Source organism: Eptesicus fuscus, chromosome 17, assembly GCF_027574615.1.
Source record: "Eptesicus fuscus isolate TK198812 chromosome 17, DD_ASM_mEF_20220401, whole genome shotgun sequence".
In the NCBI taxonomy this organism is placed as follows: domain Eukaryota; kingdom Metazoa; phylum Chordata; class Mammalia; order Chiroptera; family Vespertilionidae; genus Eptesicus; species Eptesicus fuscus.
Genome location: NC_072489.1, coordinates 3,668,015 through 3,692,948, shown reverse-complemented (window position 1 = coordinate 3,692,948; position 24,934 = coordinate 3,668,015). Strand labels below are relative to the sequence as shown.

At 40.5% G+C, this 24,934-nt stretch overlaps 1 protein-coding gene across 1 annotated transcript in view; it reads left to right on the top strand.

The window, feature by feature from the left end:
• The window catches only part of PTPN20 (protein tyrosine phosphatase non-receptor type 20), a 100,853-nt gene that overhangs the window by 55,981 nt on the left and 19,938 nt on the right, over positions 1-24,934 (top strand). The gene's annotated exons all lie outside the window — the stretch shown is intronic.

Here is a 24,934-nt window from a genome sequence, read left to right as displayed (position 1 = left end):
CAGGTGAAAACTGCACCCCAGCGTCCCTGCGACCCGATCGCAGGAGCGAGCCGACCCCCCAGGTCGGCTCACTCCTGCGATCGGAGCAGGCACCCGGCTGGCGCCCAAGGCCCGGAAAGCCCCGGGCGGCTTCCCGGGCCTTGGGCTCCACCCGCACCCCAGCGTCCCTGCGACCCGATCGCAGGAGCGAGCCGACCCCCCAGGTCGGCTCACTCCTGCGATCGGAGCAGGCACCCGGCTGGCGCCCAAGGCCCGGAAAGCCCCGGGCGGCTTCCCGGGCCTTGGGCTCCACCCGCACCCCAGCGTCCTTGCGACCCAATCGCAGGAGTGGGTTCGGCTGGCTCCTGTGATCGGAGCAGGTGCTTCCCTTCAATGGTTTCCTGGGGGCGTGGTTGATGGGCGTGGCTTGGTTGGTGGGCGTGGCTTGGGCGTAGCGAAGGTGCGGTCAATTTGCATATTTGTCTATTATAAGGTAAGATTTAATGCAACCACCAAGTTGTCAGAAAATTTCAAGTCACCTGCAATATCCAAAAGTAGTCACAACTCTCCTTTGATTTTACCTCGTTAATACCTCTAGAATCCTCTCCCATCTCTGGATTCCTAGGGCTGCTGGCTTCCAGTGAGACTGTTGCATCCCACCTGGTCTTCTCTGTACTGCCCCCACTCCCTCTATTCACAGTAACTCCAGAAATAGTTTTTCTGAAATGCAAATCAGAACAGGGCACTCTCTTTTTAAGACCTCTTGGCCTCTCTGTTCCTATCATGGCAAAGTTCTTTAGCATGGAGCTTCTTTTAGTTTCTAGAATTCATCATTCTCCTTCTCTTGTCTCCAGGCCTTTGCACCTGCGGTTCTTGTAAGAACCATCCATCCTTCTTTGCTGAGGTAATTCCTGCAGTCTTTCAGAGCTAGCCCGGCCAGACATTCCTTATTTTCCTCAAAGCTAGGTTTGGTATTTTCTAAAAGTCTCTACTATCTTGTGACTACCCTTCCCCACTTACCAAACTATGATTTAATTAACTATTTATGTCCTTGATTCTCTCACTAGGCCTGAGGTGGTTATGAAAATCAGAATAGAACACAGCATCTGCCATCCTTGAGTAAATATCTTCATGTTTAGTTGGTTCATTCAGATATAAAATAACTTTATGATTATAAAAGTAATAAGTACCTTCCCAAGTTAGTAAAAATAATTTATTCTATCTTCTATAAGGAGAGTGCAGAGTGCATTGATAAATATTTCTAAAATCAGGATGATGAGCCATTGTTAGACAGTTTAAGAGATAATGCCAACAATTTGGTATTACTCTGAGAAGTTAGAGGTCCAGTATTATAATTTCTACCCTTTACATGCCATTAACCCCAAGGAGACTGAGTGCCTGCAGGCCTAAATGAGCCTCTGGATCGCAGCAGAAACTCATCATGGTTAGGGGTACATTTAACATTTGATCTGACTGAACTTTTATTCTGGGTACAAGAAGAGTGACAACCAAAGAGATGCACAGATATGAAATAGTGAAGTTAAATGATTAAAACTAAGGAAAATCATGTACAATTTTTTACTTTCTCTGAAAAGAAATTCAGGTGTTATTCGATCAAGTTCTATTTTGAAGTTCAGTCTCTTACCACAGTGTAACTTAATTTAAAATAAGCACACTTAAGTGACTGTTAGGATCGCTGAAGGGGGAACGCACGAGGCCAAAGAGGTAAAGAGTTATGACTGTATTAGGTCATCTGTAAAACCAGATGGGCTGAGCCCCAAACTGGTGCCAGCACCAGGGTTGGGGAGTCAGAGATTTTAAAGAACTCCAGGTGGGCTTTTTCTGGGCAGAGCATTCTTTGGGCAGGCCTGGATCCTAGGAAGGTCTAGAGGGGAAGGATAAGGTCTTAGTGAAGTGGAATGTTGTCTAAGCAAAAGGGAATGTCCCTTGTGAAGTGGACTAAAGGTCAGTTCCCAGGGAATATCGATTCAATTATTTGATCAGACCTAACAGTGACAATCATTTGATTTCTTCACCATACTTTTTTGGAAGTAATAGAAAAGGTCCATGAAGAATTACATGAAGAAAGCCAAAAAAATAACATCTTCCTTTCTCTTCAAATGCTGTGAATGCTAAATGGGGAACTCATGCATCCTGAGACACTGCAAGTGAAGATGGTCCTCACTCTGCATGGCTCCAAGATGCACACATTTCAGTTACTGTTGTTTCATTAGGTAACAACCACCCCTCAAAAGCATGATTCAAATTTCAATAGTGTTGCTATATTAACTATGAGTAATTGCCTAAGGTGTAAACGTCACTTCTGTCTCTCCTGTCCACAGATCATTATGTGAGTACAGATGCACATCCTGATTAGTGACCAATCATGTCACTTCTTTTATAATAAAATGCTTTTTATTGATTTTTAGAAAGAGAGGCAGGTGGAGAAAGAGAGAGAGAGAAACATAAGTGTGAGAGAATGACATTGATTGGCGGCCTCCCATACACACCGCGACTGGGGATCCAATCTGAAATCTTAGGTATTTGCCCTGACCGGGAATCAAACCCACAACCTTTTGGTGAATGGGATGGTGCTCCAACCAACTGAGCCATCAGACCAGGACTCATGTCACTTCTCTTAAATATGTCAGCATTTGGTCACTGTGTGCTGGTCACTCAGCTCACGCATAGACAGCAAAGCATGTGGTTGTGTTGCCTCCTCATCTTTCAATGATAAACCGACATAGCATTTTACTGGATATGGATAACCAAAAGATGACATTGACCAACAAAGATGACACTGAGGCAGAAAAAGGAAAAGTGGTAATGCTGGCAGTAAAATTCTAATAGAATGGAAATAGTTACAGAAGAAATGGCTGACCAGGAAAAGGCTGACATGGCCACCACTGAAGACAGCCCAGATATGAAGCCAGAGGAACTGGTCTAGAGGAGTTCATTGGCATAAATGAAGAGAGTGTGACAGAAAGGATGGGCGTGTCCTAGAGGAAGTGATGCTGGCAAACAGCTTCACATTAAAGGCATTCTTTTTTTTAAAAAAAAAATATTTTATTGATTCTTCACAGAGAGGAAGGGAGAGGGATAGAGAGCTAGAAACATCGATGAGAGAGAGACATCGACCAGCTGCCTCCTGCACACCCCCCACCGGGGGATGTGCCCGCAACCAATGCACATGCCCTTGACCGGAATCGAACCTGGGACCCTCCAGTCCGCAGACCGACGCTCTATCCACTGAGCCAAACCGGTTTCGGCTAAAGGCATTCTTGGTGCTGCTCCACAGCAGCATAAGTGCAGAGGATGAAGCGGGGATGTGATCTGCCTGGGACGCAGTGTGGCAGGTCACGAAGGGTAGGAATGCTCAGTCTGCTTTTAGTCATGTGACAAAAAGAAGAGGCAAACACTGTTCAAACTACTCTTGATAAGTTATTTTCACAAAATAATTGCCCTGATTTTCAGTCTTTCTAATGTTTTAAATTCCAGTGTTCTAAATAATTATTATTACTGTTTTTCCACTTCCCTTACATTTATAACCAACAGTAAAAGGGTTTCTAATGTTCTGAGAATGTTAACGTTCAGAAGGCAGTCATAATTTGTACCCTTGACTATTAGCATTTTCTTGCACAGCTTCAGTTTGCAGTCACTTATGTTCCTGAAAAGTGAGAATGGGCTTCATCATGTTGTCCAGGGATCTTCAAGTGTAAAGACAACATCTTGCATTTCTATAGCACTTTACAAGTTATGAAGCACTTTAAAAATGCATAATCTGTGTAAAATGCCTCTAAAGTAAAACAGTCAGGTATTGCTATTCTTGTTTTATGGATGAGGGAATAAGCTCTGAGGTTAAAATATATTTTAAAGGCTAATAAAAGAGTGGGTGCGTACCACATGTCAGGTTGTCTGACTCCTGGCCTACTGAGAACTGACTAATAATGATGGTGACAGATTTCTATGAGTTTTTCACTTTTCAGAGACATTTACATGTCTCATTGAATGCTTTTCTACAGTCACATGAGGAGGAGGGAGCCAGTGTCTTTCAACAAATAGTTCTGGACAATTGCATATTATTATACCAAAAAAAGGAACTATGACCCTTACCTTTTACAAAAATTAATTCAAAATAGATTATTGACCTGAAGGTAAGAGTTAAAACCATAAAACTTCTAAAGGAAACCTAACAGAAAAATTTAGTGTCCTTGGGTTTGGCAAAATTTTTCTAAAAAGGGCACAGAAACCCTAAACTGTAAAAGAAGAAAACAAATTGGACTTCATGTAATGAAAACAAAAGGCTCTCCAAAGCACACTGTTATAAAAATTAAAGAGCTTGCAACAGACTTGAAGAAAAATACATTCTCAACATTTATTTGACAAAGGGCTTGCATTTATATACATAAAAATTCCTACACCTGATGAGAGGACAAGTAGCCCAATAATAAATGAGCAAACTATTTGAGCTATCACTTCACCAAAGAAAGTATACAGGTGACAAATATGTGAAAAGATGCTCAACATGGTTAATCATTAAGAAAATGCAAATTAAAACTCGAATAATATATTACCCCCCACTACAGAAGAGTTTAAGTTAACCATCTACCTACCATATGACTTAGCTGTTCTACTCCTGTCTATTAAGAGAAATAGGAACATATGTCTGCATAAAGACTTTTTTTTGCAGATTACACATAATTGTTTTAATTACCTGCTGGAGGCTAAAGCAAACAGCAATTAGCACAAAAGTGCAAAAGAGACATTGGAAGGCCAATTGACTTTGATATTCAGCAGGGCTGAATATCAGCACAAGTTGTCCTGCTATGATTGCAATGGCTCGAGACAGTTTCCTGACCTGATAATCTTTACATTGTATACCAAACTTTACCTTTGATCTGCCAGTATGCATTGCTAAAGAGCAAATGTGTATTCAAAGTGAATAAAAACAGACGGGACTGGACTTGGTGAGCCTCTTAATGAAAGAGGTTTCCACCTGGTCCCCCATGCCTTCCAAAATTCATATTTCTTGTGTAGTGTATTCATTGTGTCATTGGCCCTCCTGCAAGTCATCCTGAACCTGCTGCACATGTTGTGGCAAGTGGAGCCTGGAACAGGGACTTGAGGAGAAGGTTCGCCTGAGTGAAAACAAATTGGAAGTCGAAGTCAGCCGAATGCACAAGCCCGTGCCAGCTTCAGAGTCATACTGTAAGTGGACAGGGACGTTTCTGAAATCAGCCAGGTTATAATGGGGAAGAATTCGAGTAAAAGGCAAAAACATTATTGTAGACTTTATCTCTGGGAACAAGTAGGTAGGAATTTAAGGAGAAATCACACTCAAGGAAAATGAGAATTGCCCATTATCATGGAAACATTAGTCTTGTTGCCCAAACCTAGCCTGTATATAATGGACCACATTCCAAGGTTGACTTCCTTGTCATCTTTAACTATGGGCTCTTGTTTGAGCTGTATATTGCTTACTTCATATTGAGGATCAAAAGCCTACAGAATGCCAGGAGGATTTGCCATCGCCCCCTCCTCCTCCAAAAGTAGAGCCTGTAAAACCTGTAATACCTAAGGCTGATGATCCTCTGCCTCCAGTGTGGGAAAGCTAATCAACTAGAGAAAATGGGGCTAACAGTCCGTTTTACAAAAGGACTCCTTAATGCTTTGTCTGAAAATTACCATATGATGCCTTGGGACTGACACATTGTAGCTAAAATGACTTTGGACTCCAGTAAATACTATGGGGAACAGAATATGATAATATCTGTAAACAACAGGCTCTTTGTGGGTATTTACTGGGACCCCCACCTGGGAGCCCTTTGGGCCACATTCTGGCTGTAGGTATGGGCAATGTAAAACATCTGAAAGATCCATGAAAAGAACTCCGATTTATTAAGTCTTGCCTATATGTTATGCGTGCTTGTAAATATCCTACCTAATAAAAGAGTAATATGCAAATTAACCACCACTCCACTACATCCACAAGCCACGCCCACCAGCCATGCCCACCAGCCAATCAGAGCGAGTATGCAAATAAACCCAACCAAGATGGCTACAGCCACAGAGAGCAGGAGGGAGACTTGGGTTTCCCTGGTAACAAAGGAAGCCAAGCTTTCCGCGTGCAGTTGCAGGCCTAAGCCTCCACTCAAGGCTACAAAGTTTCAATTATAGAAGGTAAACAAATTCAAACAGAAATGGCGGCAGCCACAGAGCTGGAAAGAGCAGGAGGCTAGGGTTGCCCCCTGCTTTCCGCACACCCTGGCCGGCCCAGGCCTCTGCATAAGGCTACAAAGTTTCAATTATAGAAGATATACACAAACAACAACAGAAACGGCTGCCGGCCACGGAGCGAGCAGGAGGCTTGGCTCCACTCCAGGCTACAAAGTTTCAATTGTAGAAGGAAAACAAATTCCAGATACCAGGGCCTCTGCTTGGGTTGCCAGGGGGCGTGGATGGCCTGCAAACCACCACAGGCCCCTCACTCAGGCCGCCCCACACCCCAAGGGAACCCCCACCCTGATCTGGGACACCCTTCAGGGCAAACCAGCTGGCCCCCACCTCTGTACCAGGCCTCTATCCTATCTAATAAAAGAGTAATATGCAGATTGATCATCACTGCAACACACAATATAGCTGCCCCCATGTGGTCAAAGATCCTGCCCCCATGTGGACACAAGATGGCCACCACAAGATGGCCAGCAGGGGGGGGGCAGTTGGGAGGCACCAGGCCTGCAAGGGAGGGCAGTTGGAGGCAATCAAACCTGCAGGGGAGGGCAGTTAGGGGTGACCAGGCTGGCAGAGGAGGGAAGTTGGGGGCAAACAGGCTGGCAGGGGAGCAGTTAGACATCAATCAGGCTGGCATTGGAGTGGTTAGGGAGTGATCAGGCTGGCAGGCAGAAGCAGTTAGGGGAAATCAGGAAGGCAGACAGGTGAACAGTTGGGAGTCAGCAGTCCTGGATTGTGAGAGGGATGCCCAGTGGGATCAGGTCTAAACGGGCAGTCGGACATCCCTCGAGGGGTCCCAGATTGGAGAGGGTGCAGGCTGGGCTGAGGGTCACACACCCCCGCCCCCGTGCATGAATTTTGTGCACTGGGCCTGTAGTCATATATAAGAGTGTCTGTTGATTGTTGTTTTACATCTTTGTTTTTTGGTTTAATTTGCTTATTGTTAGTCCATTTAAAAAATATTCCAGAAAAGATAGAAATTAGCAAGAAATTTTAGAGACTGTCTCAGAACTATTCTGAAGTTAATAAATGCCTACACCCATTTCACCCCTGTAGGAAGCACGCCTCTAATTTATCTTCATAGAAAAGAAACAGTAGGTGTCCAGGACATTACTGAATTTCTCCAGAGCAAACAGGATGTGAGGGTGGAGAGGGAATATTAGCGGTACACGTGGCTGATAACACGGGTCCTAGGAAAATTCCCCTAGACAAAGGGAGGTAAAGATAGCTAAAAAATGCCCCAGCCCATTAATTACTAGGTCTCTTGCCTCTCACCTTTATTGTGATAAAATGGGCTTCCGCTCTCAGGAGCATTCTTAAAAGTCTTATTTTTTCCATGTTTTTGTTTCCTATTCTGTCATTTGAAATTTGGATAAGTGAGCCATTTCTCACAATTTGGGGACACGTCTGGGACTTCTATACCCATGAAGAGAAAAAGCGTAGCTTAAGAGAAGGTGCACCCCACCTTATTTTGGTTGGCCTCTTGGCCTAAGCCTGATCTCTTCATGTATGCTATAGAATAGGCTCAAGACTGTTTTTCTTTGGAAGCTGGTGAAAATGACAAAGGAAAATATACAGACTGGGTTTGGGCAACAAGGCTGATGTTTTCATTATAATGGGAAGTTCTTGAATAATAATGGACTTACTAATAAAATAAATAACATACCAAGGTTGACTCCCAGGTCCCAGGGGCACTCCTGTCTTTTTATAAAGAAAAATAAAATAAAAAAGTACTTTAACATTAAACTACTGAAAACCAATGAGTTATCTCTGTTACAGAATTTGCCAAGGAAAATGCCTTGGGTAATAATAATTGGCTTTAGATCTCAAAGTTATTAAGGCAAAATATATGTAACTAAAATAAAGGGTATATGGTAAATCTTTTTCAGTGGTAATTATATATCCCTAAACATAGTTTTCCAAAGTCTTTGATAACTTTAAACTTTGGAGTTTGCTGAATTAAATAATAAAAATTATTAAATATCTGGGTATTTTGAAGTGGCAGGATACTGAAACATTAATTAATCTGAGTTTGCCTCATATGGAGTATCTAGAGGATGAATTAAATCTATTAATTGAATATTTATTGTATTTTATTTGCACTATCTCTTAAAATATGAATATATTACTAATCTGAAAAATCCTAAGTATTTAACTTACCACCAAAAATTGGAGGCTTCTAAAAGTTAAAAGTTCAAACTAAGTTGGGAGAATTTATATGGTTGTGATAACAGAATGCATATAAAGTATAGAAATTCATTTTTGAGGAAAATAATTCTTTCCTTCTCTCTGGAAAAATTAGTAGTTCAAAATATATTATAGACTTTATGTGTATATGTGTCTGTGTACTATGTGTGGTAAAATTTCAACCTAGGATATAATATGTTATTGGCCTGATTTAAAAAAAAAAAAGAATTCTATGGTCCAAACCAAATTTTTAATATTAATTTAAATTTCAAGACTTTAACCAAGAGATAGCTTTGGGACATTTCAAGGGCCCTGGAATGATTCAAGGATTTATTCTCTTTTCTTAAAAGAAATATTTTCGAACTAAATTAGGCTGATCTAATATACTTGAAATCACGTGGGAAGCTTTGTCAAATAAAAATTAATAACTGTGTTCTATTTATGTACATGTATTTTAAATGTTATAAAGGATTAAGCCTCTAAGCTTGACAGGAAACCAGAATATTCAGCAACAGAATTTCAAAACGGGTGCATACATAATGCCTCACACCCCCACCCAGCTGCTCTTCAGATTGGCTGGGGGGGTGGGGTGGCATCTGTACTTCATGTATCATATATATAAGTTTGCTTATTTTGCTTTTTAAATAAAGGTGCATACTTTAATTACTTAAGTTAGATTTTCACAATATAATCAAGGTTTCATATAAACTCATTTATATGAGAAACCAATATTTTATGAGCAATTGGTTCTAATAAAGTTCAAAGTAAAAATTGCATATATATGCAAATAAACACTAGCCAAAAAGAATGTTGTTTAGATGAAAATTTAAGCTTAAAAAAGGAGAAATTTAAAAATCCCCTACACTACTATTTACAGAGTAAACTTAAAGTTATTATTCAAGCATTAAATCTCACCATTAAAGTTACTCTTACTTGAGATGTATGCATTGTAGTATTGGCCAGCAGGTCTCTCTCCTGCTTGTTTTTCTGGAAGGCAATCAAGTTGGTTGTTCTGTTTGAAAGAAAGTAAAAGTCTTTAATGTAGCAATTTATGGCAAGCCCACAGGAAAAGCAGACTTTAACATTGTTTACCCAATTATAAAGGAAACTCCCTAAATGGGGCTTAAAGATTTCTCCAGAAAAGATACAGAGAGAAATGCCTTCAAAATTCTAGGAAACATAATTGAAAATCAATGTATTAGGCCTTAAAATGTAGGAATACAAAAAGATTGCCTTAAGAATAGCAGTGTAATATAAAAACTAGTAGTAATTTGTTGGTATAATATTTTTTGGTATTATAAATATAGCAGTGTAATATAAAAACTAGTAGTAATTTGTTGGTATAATATTTTTTGGTATAATAATAGCAGTGTAATATAAAAACTGTAGTAATTTGTTATTTAAACAAATTACTACAGTTTTTATATTACACTGCTATTATTATACCAAAAAATACTAGGCAGGAACCTATTCCTGGAGCATTAACTGTTTTTACTGACAGTTCCTCTAATGGCAAAGCTACTTATCAGACAGTAAATTCAGACCAAGTCATCCAGTCTAGACACACTTCTGTACAAAGGATTGATTTAGAAGCTATCAAGGCTGTGTTTCAGGATTTCCAGGAGCCTCTCAATATTATTTCTGATTCTTCCTATGTTACTGGCCTGGTAAACAGAATTGAGACTGCTCGATTAAAATGACTCAGTGACCAAAGTCTATTTATATTATTTAAACAGATACAGCAAGACAGTATCCCTTTTATATTACTCACTAGAGGCCCGATGCTCAAAATTCGTACAAGAGTAGGCCTTTGCAATTAGGGCGTCTGCCTTGATCCCTCCCTTGCAGCTGAGGCAGCTGCCTCCACCCTCCCTTACAGCCATCATCGGCTGTTTGGATCCCCCCCTTGCAGATTTTTGATTGCTGCTTCAGTTTCATTACTTGCTATCAGCCTATTCAAGTTTTCTGATTCTTCCTGATTAAGTTTTGGAAGATTATATTTTTCTAGGAATTTGTCCAGGTTGTCCAGTTTGTTGGCATATAGTTGTTCATAGTATTTTCTTACAATCCTTTCTATTTTGATGGTATCAGTTGTTATTTCATTTAAGATTTATTTATTTATTTATTTATTTATTTATTTATTTATTTATGAGTCTGGGTAAAGGTTCATCACTCTTGCTTATCTTTTCAAAGAACTAGCTCTTGGTTTCATTGATCTTTTGTATTGTTTATTTAGTCTCTAAGTTTTTTATTTTTGGTCTAATCTTTATTATTTCCTTCCTTCTACTTACTCTGGGCTTTACTCATTATTCTTTTTCTGATTCTTTCCTTAGTAGCATTAGATTATTTGAGCTTTTTCTTGTTTTTTGAAGTAGGCTTGTAATGCTCTGAACTTCCCTCTCAGGATGGCTCTCACTGTGCCTCATAGATTTTGGGTTGTTGTGTGTTCATTTTTATTCATTTCCAGGAAGATTTTTATTTTTTTCCTTGGTCTCATTAGTAATCCATTCATTATTTAATAGCATGCTATTTAACTTCCATGTGTTTGAATGCTTTTGAGGTTTTTTATTCTGGTTGATTTCTAGTTTCATGCCACTGTGATCTGAGAAGATGCTTGATAAGATTTCAGTCTTCTTTAATTTGTTAAGGGTTATTTTGTGTCCTAACATATGGTCTATCTTTGACAATGTTCCATGTGTACTTGAAAATAATGTATATTTTGCTGCTTTTGGATGAAATGTCCTATAAATACCTACTGTTTTGATTACTGTAGCTTTGTAGTATAGTTATAAGTCAGGGAGTGTAATACCTCAGGCTTTTTCCATCCCCTTCTCTCCCCTTAGGATTTCTTTGGCTATATAGGTTCCATGTAAATGTGAGGGTTTTTTTTGTTTTTGTTTTATTTTTGTGGAAAATGCCATTGGGATTTGGATGGAGATTGCATTATGTCTGTATATTGTTTTAGGTAATATGGCCATTTAAAAATGTTAATTCTTTTAATTCATGAATGTGTAGTATGTTTTCAATTTTGTGTCTTTCTCAATTTCCCCACACAATGTCTTGTAGTTTTCAGTATACAGGTTTTTTACTTCCTTTTAAAAGTGTATTCCTAGGTATTTTATACTTTTTGTTGCAATTGTAATTGGGATTGTTTTCCCATTAGTTGCTCTTTCTGATATTTTGTTGTTAGTATATAGGAATGTAATGGATTTTGTAATGATATTAGCTTTGTATCCTGCAACTTGTTTCTAGTAGTATTTTGGAGTTTTTAGGGTTTTCTATATAGAAAGTCATGCCATCTGTAAAGAGTGACAGTTTTAGTTGTTCATTCCCAATTTGGCTGTCTTTTATTTTTTTATTTTATTTTCTGCCTGATTTTTATGGCCAGGACTTACAGAACTATGTCGAATAACACTGGTGAGAGTAGACACCCTTGTCTTGTTCCTGATCCTAGAGAAAAAGCTTTCAGTTTTTCATCATTTAGCTGAGTGGTTGTCTTAATGGCCTTTTTTATGTTGAAGTAGTTTCCTTCTCTACTAATTTTATTGAGTGTTTTAATTATAAATGGGTGTTGTATATTGCCAAATGCTTTTTCTGCATTTATTGATATTATCCTATCATTTTAACCCATTATTTTGTTAATGTAGTATACCACAATGATTGATTTGTGGATATTGAGCCATCCTTGCATCCTGGAATGAGCCGCATTTGATCATGATGTATGATCCTTTAATGCATTATTGTATTTATTTTGCAAGTATATGTTTAGGATTTTCATATCTATGTTGATCAGATATGTTGGCCTTTAATTTTCTTTTTTTTTATATTTTTTCATTGAGGTATTATATGTGTACACATCTTACCATTACACCCCCCACCCCACACCCACACATGCCCTCCCCCCCAGAATTTTGCGTCCATTGTTTATGCTTATATGCATGCATACAAGTCCTTCGTTTGATTTCATAACTCCCCCACCTCTCCCTAACTTTCCCCCTGTAATTTGAAAGTCTGTTTGATGCTTTACTGTCTCTGTATCTATCTTTTTGTTCATCACTTTATAATGATCTTTACTATCCCTAAATGAGTGAGATCATGTGGTATTTTTCTTTCATTGACTGGCTTATTTCACTTAGCATAATGTTCTCCAATTCCATCCAGGTTGCTGCAAATGATGAGAATTCCTTCTTTTTTATGGCAGCATAGTATTCTATTGTGTAGATGTACCACAGTTTTCTGATCCAGTCATCTGCTGATGGGCACCTAGGCTGTTTCCAAATCTTAGCTATTGTAAATTGTGCTGCTATGAACATAGGGGTGCATATATCCTTTCTGATTGGTGTTTCTAGTTTCTTCGGATATATTCCCAGGAGTGGGATTACTGGGTCAAATGGGAGTTCCATTTTCAGTTTTTTGAGGAAACTCCATACTGTTCTCCACAGTGGCTGCACCAGTCTGCATTCCCACCAGCAGTGCACGAGGGTTCCTTTTTCTCCGCATCCTCGCCAACACTTGTCGTTTGTTGATGATAGCCATTCTGACAGGTGTGAGATGGTACCTCATTGTTGTTTTGATTTGCATCTCTCGGATAATAAGTGACTTTGAACATGTTTTCATGTGTCTCTTGGCCTTCCTTCTGTCTTCTTTTGAAAATATTCTGTTTAGGTCTGTTACCCATTTTTTTATTGGATCATTTATCTTCCTCTTATTAAGTTGCATAAGCTGCCTGTAGATGTTGGAGATTAAACCTTTATCAGTGATAGCATTTGCAAATATGTTTTTCCATGCAGTGGGCTTTCTTGTTGTTTTGTTGATGGTTTCTTTTGCTGTAGAAAAGCTTTTTATTTTGATGTAGTCCCATTTGTTAATTTTCTCTTTAGCTTCCATTGCCCTAGGGGCAGTGTCAGTGAAGAAGTTCTTTTGGCATATGTCTGAGATTTTGTTGCCTGTGGATTCCTCTAGTATTTTTATGGTTTCCCGTCTTATGTTTAAGTCCTGTATCCATTTTGAGTTTATTTTTGTGTATGGTGTAAGTTGGTGATCTAGTTTCATTTTTTTGCATGTATCTGTCCAATTTTCCCAACACCATTTATTGAAGAGACTGTCTTGACTCCATTGTATGTTGATGCCTCCTTTGTCAAATATTAATTGAGCATAGTGGTTTGGGTCGATATCTGGGTTCTCTATTCTGTTCCATTGATCAATATGTCTGTTCTTGTGCCAGTACCAGGCTGTTTTGAGAACAGTGGCTTTGTAATACAGCTTGAAATCTGGTATTGAGATCCCACCTACTTTATTCTTCTTTCTCAGGATTGCTGTGGCTATTCGGGGTCTTTTTTTATTCCAGATGAATTTTTGGAGAGTTCTTTCTAGGTCTGTGAAATATGCTGTTGGTATTTTGATGGGGAGTGCATTGAATCTGTAGATTGCTTTGGGTAGTATGGACATTTTAATGATGTTGATTCTACCAATCCATGAACATGGTATGTTCTTCCATCTGTTTACGTCTTCCTCTATCTCTTTTTTCAGTGTCCTGTAGTTTTCTGCATATAGGTCTTTTACCTCCTTAGTTAAGTTTATTCCTAGGTATCTTAATTTTTTTGGTGCGATGGTAAATGGGATTGCTTTTTTAGTCTCTCTTTCTGTAAGTTCATTATTGGTGTATAGAAAAGCCATAGATTTCTTGGCGTTAATTTTGTATCCCGCTACATTGCCAAATTCATTTACTAAGTCTATTAGTTTTTTTATGGAATCTTTTGGGTTTTTTATGTACAATATCATGTCATCTGCAAATAAGGACAGCTTCACTTCTTTTTTTCCAATTTGGATGCCTCTTATTTCTTCTTCTTGCCTAATTGCGATAGCTAATACTTCCAGTACTATGTCAAACAGGAGTGGTGAGAGTGGGCATCCCTGTCTTGTTCCTGTTCTTAGGGGAAATGGTTTTAGTTTTTGCCCATTGAGTATGATGTTTGCTGTGGGTTTATCATATATAGCTTTTATTATGTTGAGGGATCATACCTATCATTCTATTCCCACCTTGTTGAGAGTTTTTATCAAGAAAGGGTGTTTGATTTTGTCAAATGCTTTTTCTGCATCTTTTGATAGGACTATGTGATTTTTATCTCTCAGTTTGTTTATGTGATGTATCACGTTGATTGATTTGCAGATATTGTACCATCCTTGCATTCCTGGGATAAATCCTACTTGGTCATGGTGTATGATCTTTCTGATGTACTTCTGGAGTCGATTTGCTAGAATTTTGTTGAGGATTTTGGCATCTATGTTCATGAGGGATATTGGCCTGTAATTCTATTTCATTGAGTTGTCTTTATCTGGTTTTGGTATTAGGGTGATGCTGGCTTCATAGAAGGAGCCTGGGAGTGTTCCTTCCTCTTGAATTTTTTGGAATAGTCTGAGGAGGATAGGTTTTAGTTCTTCCTTGAAAGTTTGGTAAAACTCTCCTGTGAAGCCATCTGGCCCCGGGCTTTTGTTTTCCGGAAGCTTTTTGATGACTGCTTCAATTTTTTCCATAGTTACTGGCATGTTGAGCTGCTTAGATTCTTCCTGATTGAGTTTTGGAATGTTGTATTTTTCTAGGAATATGCCGATTTCCTCTAGGTTGTCCAGTTTGTTGGAATAGAGTTGTTCATAGTATTTTGTAACAATCCTTTGTATTTCGTCGGGGTCTGTTGTTATTTCACCTCTTTCATTTCTGATTTTGTTTATTTGGGTCCTCTCTCTTGGCTTCTTGGTGAGCCTGGCTAGAGGTTCATCAATCTTGTTTATCCTTTCAAAGAACCAGCTCTTGGTTTTGTTGATCTTTTGTATTGTTTCTTTGGTCTCTATGTCGTTTATCTCCACTCTGATCTTTATTATTTCTTTCCTTCTGCTTACACTGGTCTTATCTTGTTGCTCTCTCTCTAACTCTTTGAGTTGTTGGGTTAGGTAATTTATTACCATTGTTTCTTGTTTTTTTGCAGTAGGCTTGTAAAGCTATGAACTTCCCTCTCAAGACTGCTTTCGCTGTGTCCCATAGATTTTGGATTGTTCTGTTTTCATTGTCATTTGTTGCCATGATGTTTTTTATTTCTTCCTTGATGTCTTTGGTAACCCAGTCATGGTTTAATAGCATGCTGTTTAGTCTCCAAGTGTTTGATTTCTTTGGGTTGTTTTTATTGTAGTTGATTTCCAGTTTTATGCCACTGTGATCTGAGAAGATACTTGATATGATTTCTGTCTTCTTGAATTTGGAGAGACTTTGCCTATGTCCTAACATATGGTCTATCTTTGAAAATGACCCATGTGCACTTGAGAAGAATGTATATTCTGTGGCTTTGGGGTGAAATGTTCTGAAGATGTGGATGAATTCCATCTGTTCTAGTGAGTCATTTAGGATTGATGTTTCTTTGCTGTTTTTTAGAGGATTTGTCCAATGGTAATAGTGGGGTATTGAAGTCTCCTACTATGATTGTATTGCTGTCAATCTCTCCTTTGATATCTTCCAGAAGTTTTTTAATGTATCTTGGTGCTCCTGTATTGGGTGCATATATGTTTACCAGAGTTATTTCTTCTTGTTGGACTTCTCCCTTTAGTATTATGAAGTGGCCTTCATTATCTCTTGTTATGTCCTTCACTTTGAGATCTAATTTGTCAGATATAAGTATTGCTACCCCAGCTTTTTTTTCATTTCCATTCACTTGGAAAACCTTTTTCCATCCCTTTACTCTCAGTCTGTGTGCATCCTTTTTTTTGAGGTGGGTTTCCTATAGACAGCAGATATCTGGGTTTTGTTTTCTTATCCAGTCTGTTACCCTGTGTCTTTTGATTGGGGCATTCAATCCATTTACATTTAAAGTTATTATTGATAGGTACTTATTTGACGCCATTTTTATTCTATACCCCTGTGTTCCTTCTTTGCTTCCTATTTCTTTCTCTCTCTCTTTTTTTTTTTTTTTACAGCAGACCCTTTAGCATTTCTTTCATGGCTGGTTTGGTGGTGATAAACTCCCTTAGTCCTTTTTTGTCTGTGAAGCTCCTGATTTCACCTTCAATTTTGATTGATAGCCTTGCTGGGTACAGTATTCTTGGATTTAGACCCTTTCTTTGCATGACTTGGTATATTTCATTCCATTCCCTTCTGGCCTGATGAGTTTCTGTTGAGAAATCAGTTGCTAGTCTGATGGGGGTTCCTTTGTATGTAACTGTCTGTCTCTCTCTGGCCGCTTTTAAGATTCTTACTTTGTCGTTGGTGTTTGCCAACTTAATTATAATGTGCCTTGGTGTCGGTCTTTTGGGGTTCATTTTGCTTGGAACTCTGTGAGCTTCTTGGATTTGTGTGGGTTTTTTCTTCCCTATATCAGGGAAGTTTTCTGTTATTATTTCTTCAAACAGGTTTTCTATTCCTTGCTCAGTTTTCTTTCCTTCTGGCACCCCTATTATCCTGATGTTGTTTTGTTTTGTGTTGTCCCGAAGTTCCCTTAGGCTCTCCTCAATCTTTCTAATTTTTGTTTCTAGAAGCTGTTGTAATTGGGTATTTTTTTCCATCTTGTCTTCTAGCTCACTTATGCGGTCCTCTGCTTCGTCTAGTCTACTCTTGATGCTTTCTATTGAGTTCTTTACAGCAACGATGTCATTTTTCATTTCTTCTTGGTTCTTCTTCATTTCTTCTTGGTTCTTACTCATATTGTCGAATTTGTCTTCCATCCTTTTCAGCCACTTTATGACCTTTTCTCTGAATTCTTTCTCTGATAGGTTGTTTGCCTCTAAATCGTTTACTTCCTTTTCTGGTGATGCCTGTTTCTCTTTCCGGGGGCTATTTCTTTGTCTCCTCATGGTCTCTCTTCTCCGGATGTCTGGTTATATAGATTTCTCTCTCTGGCGTTGATTTAAAGGTATAAAATACAACACAACCAGGCACAACAGACAAGGTACTGAACAGAATTGTATTCACGATATTAATAATCTCCAATAAAGGTAACCACCAGATAAGACAAATTAGGGAATAGGAGTGGAAGAGGGAGAGTAAAAAGAAAGAACAACAACAAAAAAACAACAAAGAGTGTGAATCTGAACTTGGGAAAAGAGCAGAAAGGAAGAAAAGAAAAAGAAAAAAAAGAAAAGAAAAAGAAAAGAAAAAAAAAGTAAGAGAGACAAGAACGATACTAAGAGAGAAAAGGGGAACAAACTATATATATGGGGAGTAAACTCCACTAGAACAACCACTATTCCCAGCAAATTCCAGCAACACGAGCCTGGAGATTAATACAAACTGCAACACCAGCTAATATCAAGTGAGGCAAGGGAAAACAAAAGTAAAAAACAAACAAAAACAAAGCAAACAAAAGAACCAACCAAACCAACAAAAAGAATAATCAAAACAATCTCATAAAAAAGCATAAAAATTCAATCTAATCAACATTCAAGCTAACAACAACAAAAGGCCAGAGAGAAAAATAATTTTTTTAAGGTAGCGTAGAGAGAGGTTTGTATGGATTTGGAGCAGGGGGTTGGGAATTAGATATATAAGTAGGGTGAAGTTTTAGCAGACAGTAAACTGAAAAAGTAGGAAAAATCTAAAGCCAGAAAGGGTTAAGATAAACTGGGGACCAAAAGGGGAAAGGTTAGGAGGAGAGTGATGGCATAATGTTAGCTTTGAGATAGGGTAAAACGATTGTAAGGGAAAGATGCAAATCGAATGTAGGACACTAATCCAAAAATAAAAGAAAGAGAAAATCAAATGACATTAAAAAAAAAAAGTAAAATAATAGTAATAATAGTGCTGATTGAAAATAAAAATGTATTAATTAAAAAGGTGAAAATCAAGTGAGGAAAAAGAAAAAAAAATTTAGTTTCTTAAGTAAAAGATGCAAAAAATGAAAATAAAAAATATGAGAATAAAAAATTTAAAAACTTGAAAAAAGAATTGAAAATTAAAAAATAGGAAGACTAAAATGTGCAGTAGCGGCTGTCATTCACTTCCTCTATTATTCTGTTTGGTACGCCTTCTTCCCAGTCTGGGCGGTATTTCAGTTCAGCTTCATTCCAGGGCTCCTCAGTGTTGGAAGCCAGTCCTGCTTTTTAAGCCAGCCGTGTCTTAATTTCTCGTATTTATTTTTGATTACACCAGAGACAATTAGCGTTTCAGCCCCTGGGTGGCAGTGTTTCTGAATTGACTTCCGGGCCTCTCTAGCTCTTTTTTTTTTTTTTTCCCTCTATGGCACTCACTACCGGTTTGTGGAGGTGTGTGCCTCAGAGCTTGTGGAGGTGTGCGCCTCAGAGCTGCCTCTTTGATGGTCACACGCAGCTCTGGTCCCCAGGTTCCGAAAAAACACCTTCCCCCTGCAGTCTTTCAGGGCCCCTCCACCTGGGTTTTTCTATGTATTGGGCTTAGCAAACAGAGTCGGAAAGAGCCCAAGTGTGCGGACAGTGGGTCTGTGCGCCAGACTGAGGATACTGCACTCCTTTGAAAATTCTTAGTCTGACCCTCCTCGTCAGATTAAAATGAGTTGCTTTCAAGAGGTCACTTCTGTTAGCAGCTCAGAAGACCCCCCTCCTCATTCATGGATCATGGCAGTTCCAACTGCCGCCGATTTTTCTAGGCACAGACCTCCCGGCTCCTGCAGGTCCTGCGGCTGCCGCGCTTCCCTCACCCAGCGCTTCCCTCACCCACCACGGGGATTAGAAACCACTCCTTATTTCAGGCGAAATCTGACCTTTCCGTGGTGCAGTGAAGAGTTTCTTTGAATCCGAATGTTTGCGCTGATAGGGGACCGGTGGTCTGGTGATTGCAGCAGTTCAGTGTTTTCAGTTGTCGCAGAAAGTCAGGTTTCCAATAAAATCCTCCTTTCCTTGCAAGATGGCGAGGCGCCTGGTGAGCGCGCAGCTCCAGGAGGGTTCTCAGCCCCTGTGGATGCTGCGCGGTCAGGGGGACACTGCCCAGCACTCCCCCGCCTTCTCCTGGAGTTTAGCTGTCCCTTGGCTTGCCCACATACACTCCCTCTGCGAGCCTCTGCTGCTCCTACACTCCACCCCAGGAACAGACTCCAAACCCGACTCTATTCCGTCGCCATTTTTCTAATTTTCTTTTTGTTGTTGTCCTTGCTTGGTTTGGTATCAGGGTAATGTTGGCCTTATAAAATGAGTTAGGAATTGTTCCCTCCTCTTCAATTTTTTAGAATAGTTTGAGAAGAATAGGTATTAAATTTTCTGTGAATATTTTGTGTGATTTACCAGTGAAGCCATCTGGCCTTGGACTTTGTTTTGGGGGAGGTTTCTTATTATTGCTTCAATTTAGGTTTTTCAATGCTTTATGGTTCAGTCTAGAAAATATATATTTATAAGAATTTGTCCATTTCTACTAAGTTATCAAATTTGGTGGTGTATAGACTTTCATAGTATTCTCATATAAATCTTTGTATTTCTGTAGTGTCAATGATAGCATTTTCCCTTTTATTTATGACTTGATTTATTTGAGTCTTCTTTTTTCCTCCTCATAAGTCTAGCCAGAGGTTTTTCCAATTTTGTTAATCTTTTCAAATAATCAGCTCTGTTTTATTATTTTTAATTGTATTTTTGTTTTCTATTTCATTTATTTCTGCTTTAATTTATGTTATTTTTTCCTTCTACTGATTTTGTGCTTTTTTTTTTCTCTTTAAAGTGTAATGTTAGATTATTTATTTGAGATTTTTCTTGTCTTGAGTTAGGCCTATAATACTATAAACTTCCCTCTTAGTACTGCTTTTGCCACATCCCCAAAATTTTTGCATGTATCATTTTCATTTTCATTTATTTCTATGTACTAGAGGCCCAGTGCACGAAATTCGTGCACAGAGGGGGGTTGTCCCTCAGCCCAGCCTGTACCCTCTCCAATATGAGACCCCTTGAGGGATGTCCGACTGCCCGTTTAGGCCCGATCCCACCACATCGGGCCTAAACCGGCAGTCGGACATCCCTCTCACAATCCAGGACTGATGGCTCCCAACTGCTTGCCTGTCTGCCTTCCTGATTGCCCCTAACCGCTTCTGCCTGCCAGTCTGATCACCCCCTAACCATTCTGCTGCCAGCCTGTTTGCCCCCAACTTCCCTCCTCTGCCGGCCTGGTCACCCCTAACTGCCCTCTCCTGCAGGGTTGATCACCTCCAACTGCCCTCCCTTGCAGGCCTGGTCCCTCTCAACTGCCCTCCCTTGCAGGCCTGGTCCTTCTCAACTGCCCTCCCTTGCAGGCCGGGTGCCTCCCAACTGCCCTCTCCTGCTGGCCATCTTGTGGTGGCCATCTTGTGTCCACATGGGGGCAGGATCTTTAACCACATGGGGGCAGCTATATTGTGTGTTGCAGTGATGATCAATCTGCATATTACTCTTTTATTAGATAGGATAGAGGCCTGGTACAGGGGTGGGGGCCAGCTGGTTTGCCCTGAAGGGCGTCCCAGATCAGGTGGGGGTTCCCTTGGGGTGTGGGGCGGCCTGAGCGAGGAGCCTGTGGTGGTTTGCAGGCTGACCACGCCCCCTAGCAACCCAAGCAGAGGCCCTGGTATCTGGAATTTGTTTTCCTTCTACAATTGAAACTTTGTAGCCTGGAGCAGAGCCAAGCCTGGGGCTCCCTCCGAGGCTGGCAGCCATTTGTGTTGGGGTTGTAATTGAAACTTTGTTGCCTTAAGCGGGTGGGCCCGGCCAGGGTGTGCGGAAAGCTTTGCTTCCCCTGTTGCTGGCGGCAACCCTGGCCTGCTCTCTCAAGCTCCATTCTGCCGCCATTTGTTTGAATTTGTTTACCTTCTATAATTGAAACTTTGTAGCTTGAGTGGAGGCTTAGGCCTGCAATGGCTGGCAGAAAGCTTGGCTTCCTCTGTTACCTAGGAAACCTTGCTCTCTGTGGCTGTAGCCATCTTGGTTTGAGTTAATTTGCAAACTCGCTCTGATTGGATGGTGGGCGTGGCTTGTGGGTGTGTCGGAGGTATGGTCAATTTGCATATTTGTCTATTATTAGATAGGATGTTTTGATCTCTTATTTTATCTTTGATCCAATAGTTTTTCAGTAGCATGCTGTTTAATTTCCACAAATTTGTAGTTTTTCCACCTTCTTTATTTCCCCTTACCTTTCTTCTTATAGTTAATTTCCAGTTTCATACCATTGTGGTAAGAAAATATGTTTGGTGTGATTTCAACCTTTTCAAATTTATTGAGGCACAGTAAATTTATTTCAAATGTATTGTGCCTCAACATATGCTCTATCCTTAAGATGATTTTGTATGCACATGAGGAGAATGTATAGTTTGTCATTTGTGGATGCAAAGTTCTAACAATAGTGATTATATTCACATGGTCTAATGTGTCATTATACACACACACACACACACACACACACACACACACACACACACATTGAGTAGCCAGATTATTATGACCACCTGACATTTGTAGGCAAATTAGCCGTACACTGCATTGTATGGGATATGGAAGCCAAAGGCCTGTTCGAACACCTTTGCTGTCTGCAGTTACCAAGATAAAACGTCTCTCCAATTCGCACAGGAACACAAGGATTTTACAGTCAAGCATTGGAAAAAAGTTATTTGGTCCGATGAATTACGTTTCCAGTTGCATCATGCAGATGGCAGAGTGAGAATTTCGCGGAAACAGCATGAAAGCATGCACCCCACATGCATGAGTATACCCTTCAAGCTGGTGGGGACAGTGTTATGGTTTGGGGCATGTTTTCCTGGCATGATTTGGGTCCTTTAATTCGTGTGGAACAATGTCTGAATAGCACAACATACCTAAGTATCGTTGCTGATCAAGTTCATCCTATCGTGTTGATGGCGTATCCCAATGGAGATGGCTTCTTCCAACAAGACAATGTGCCATGCCATGGTGCTCGTATTGTGCAGGAGTGGTTTCAAGAACATGAGGGAGACTTTACCTTGCTTAGGTGGCCCCCACAATCACCAGATCTCAATCCAATTGAGCATTTGTGGGACGAAGTTAAAAGAGCCATCAGGCAGCTGGTTCCACAACCATCCAATCTCACAGAACTGGACAGTGCTATTCATCAGGCATGGTGTCAGATTCCTCGCATCACCTTTCAACATCTTGTAGAGTCAATGCCAAGAAGAATCGCCACAGTATTGAAGGCAAAAGGTAGCCCAAGGAAGTACTGAGGGGGGGTCATAATAATCTGGCCACTCAGTATATATATCTATATATCTATATATCTATATATCTATATATCTCTCTCTCTCTCTCTCTCTCTCTCTCTATATATATATATATATATATATATATATATATATATATATATATATATATATATTTCAGAGAGGAAGGGAGAGGGAGAGAGAGAGAGAAACAATCAATGACGAGATAGAATCATCGATCGGCTGCCTCTTGCATGCCCCCACATCCCCACTGGGGATCGAGACCACAACCCGGGCATGTGCCCTGACCAGGAATCAAACCGTGACCTTCTGGTTCATAGGTCAATGCTCAACCACTGAGCCATGCTGGCCAGGCTCTAATGTGTCATTTAAAGTCAATATTTCCTTATTGATTTTCTGTTTGGATGGTTTATTCATTGCTGTAAATGAGGCATTTAGGTTCTCTACTATGATTTTTGTCAGTTTCTCCATTTAGGTCTGATAGTAATTGCTTTATATATTTTGGAGCTCCAAGTTTGGAGATATATATATATATATATATACACACACACACACACACACACACACACACATACACACAGACACATATAATTCGAGGCTCGGTGTATGAAATTTGTGCATGTTGCGGGGGATGGGGGGGTCCCCTCAGCCCAGCCTCAACCCTTCTCCAATCTGGAACCCCTCGGGGGATGTCTGACTGCAGGTTTAGGCCCGATCCCTGGGATCAGGCCTAAACCAGCAGTCAGACATCCCTCTCACAATTTGGGACCACTGGCTATTAACTGCTCACCTGTCTGCCTATCTGATTGCCCCTAACTGCCCTCCCCTGCTGGCCTGGTCACCCCCAACTGCCCCCCTGCCAGCCTAGTCGTCCCCAACTGCCCCCCCTCTGGCCTGTTTGCCCCTTACTGCCCCCCCTGCCAGCCTGTTCACCCCTAATTGTCCCCCCCATTGGCCTGGTCACCCCTTACTGCCCCCCCATTGGCCTGGTCGCTCCTTACTGCCCCCTCCGTGCCAGCCTGGTTGCACCCAACTGCCCCCCCCCATGGGCCTGGTCGCCCCATGCAGCCTGCTGATCAATCATTTGGTCACCCCTCACTAACCCCCCAGAGGGCCTACTCATCCCACACAGCCTGTTCGGTCATCTGTTTGGTTGCAATGGTCACTTAGGCTTTTATATATATAGATTAATGAGTGTTATGTCTTCTTGATAAATGTTCATTTTTGTCTCTTGTCAGCTTTTTTATCTTGAAATATATTTTGTCTGATGAAAGTCCAACTACATTCTCTTTTTTCTGGATGCCATTTGCTTGGCGTACCATATTCCACCTCTTCACTTTTAGTCTGTGTTTATCTTTGGAGCTGAGATGGGTCTCCTGTAGGCAGCAAGTTGTGTCTTGTTTTTTAATCTATCCTGCTATTCTGTGCCTCTTGATTCATGAGTTCAGTCTATTTGCATTTAGGGTGTAATGATATCTGAAGATTTACTAGAGCCATTTTTTATTTTGTTTTCTTATTGCTCTGTGTCTCCATTGTTTATTTTCTTTTGTTTCTGACTGCCTTTTTTTAGTTTTGTTTGTTCATGTATAATTTTTTCTCTTTTATTTATGTTTTTTTGTTAATCCTCACCTGAGGATATTTTTTCTATTTATTTATTTATTTATTTATTTATTTATTTATTTACTAGAGGCCCAGTGCATGATTGAATCATGCACGTGTAGGGTCCCCTACATGCTTTCGCTTTCGATTGTGGTGGAGCTGGATGCCTGTCTGCTGGTGCACCAGGCCTTTCAGAAGCCTCCAGCGTGGCGGAGGCTTCTGAAAGGCGTGGTGCCTGAGCAGACAGGCACCCAGCTTCCCCGCTTTTGATGGTCCATGGCAGGACGTGAGCTCGCTGCCCCAGAGGCCCCTTCTGTTCCGCAGCACAGCCATGGCACAGACGCTGAGCTCGCGCCGCCACTGGCGACGCGAGCTCAGCGTCCTGCCGGCCCAATCGGCTACCCCGGCCACCTGAGTCCCGCCCCCTGCACCTTCCTCTGGCCCAATCGTGGGCATAGCGGAGTGATGGCAATTTACATATTACCATTTTATTAGGTAGGATTTTTGAGAGAGAGAGAATGGAAGGAAGGGTGAGAGAGAGAGAGGAAAAAAACACACCACGTTGATGTGAGAGAAACACATTGGCTGGTTGTCTCCTGCAATTGCCCCAACTGGGTCTGGGGATCGAGCCTACAACCAAGGTACATGCCCTTGACCGGAATCAAACCCAAGACCCTTTAGTCCACAGGTTGACACTCTAACTACTGAGAAAAACTGGCTAGGGCAATCTTGTTTTCTTTTCATTTTATTTTTTATGTTACCTGTCTCAGCTGTTTCAAATATTCTTC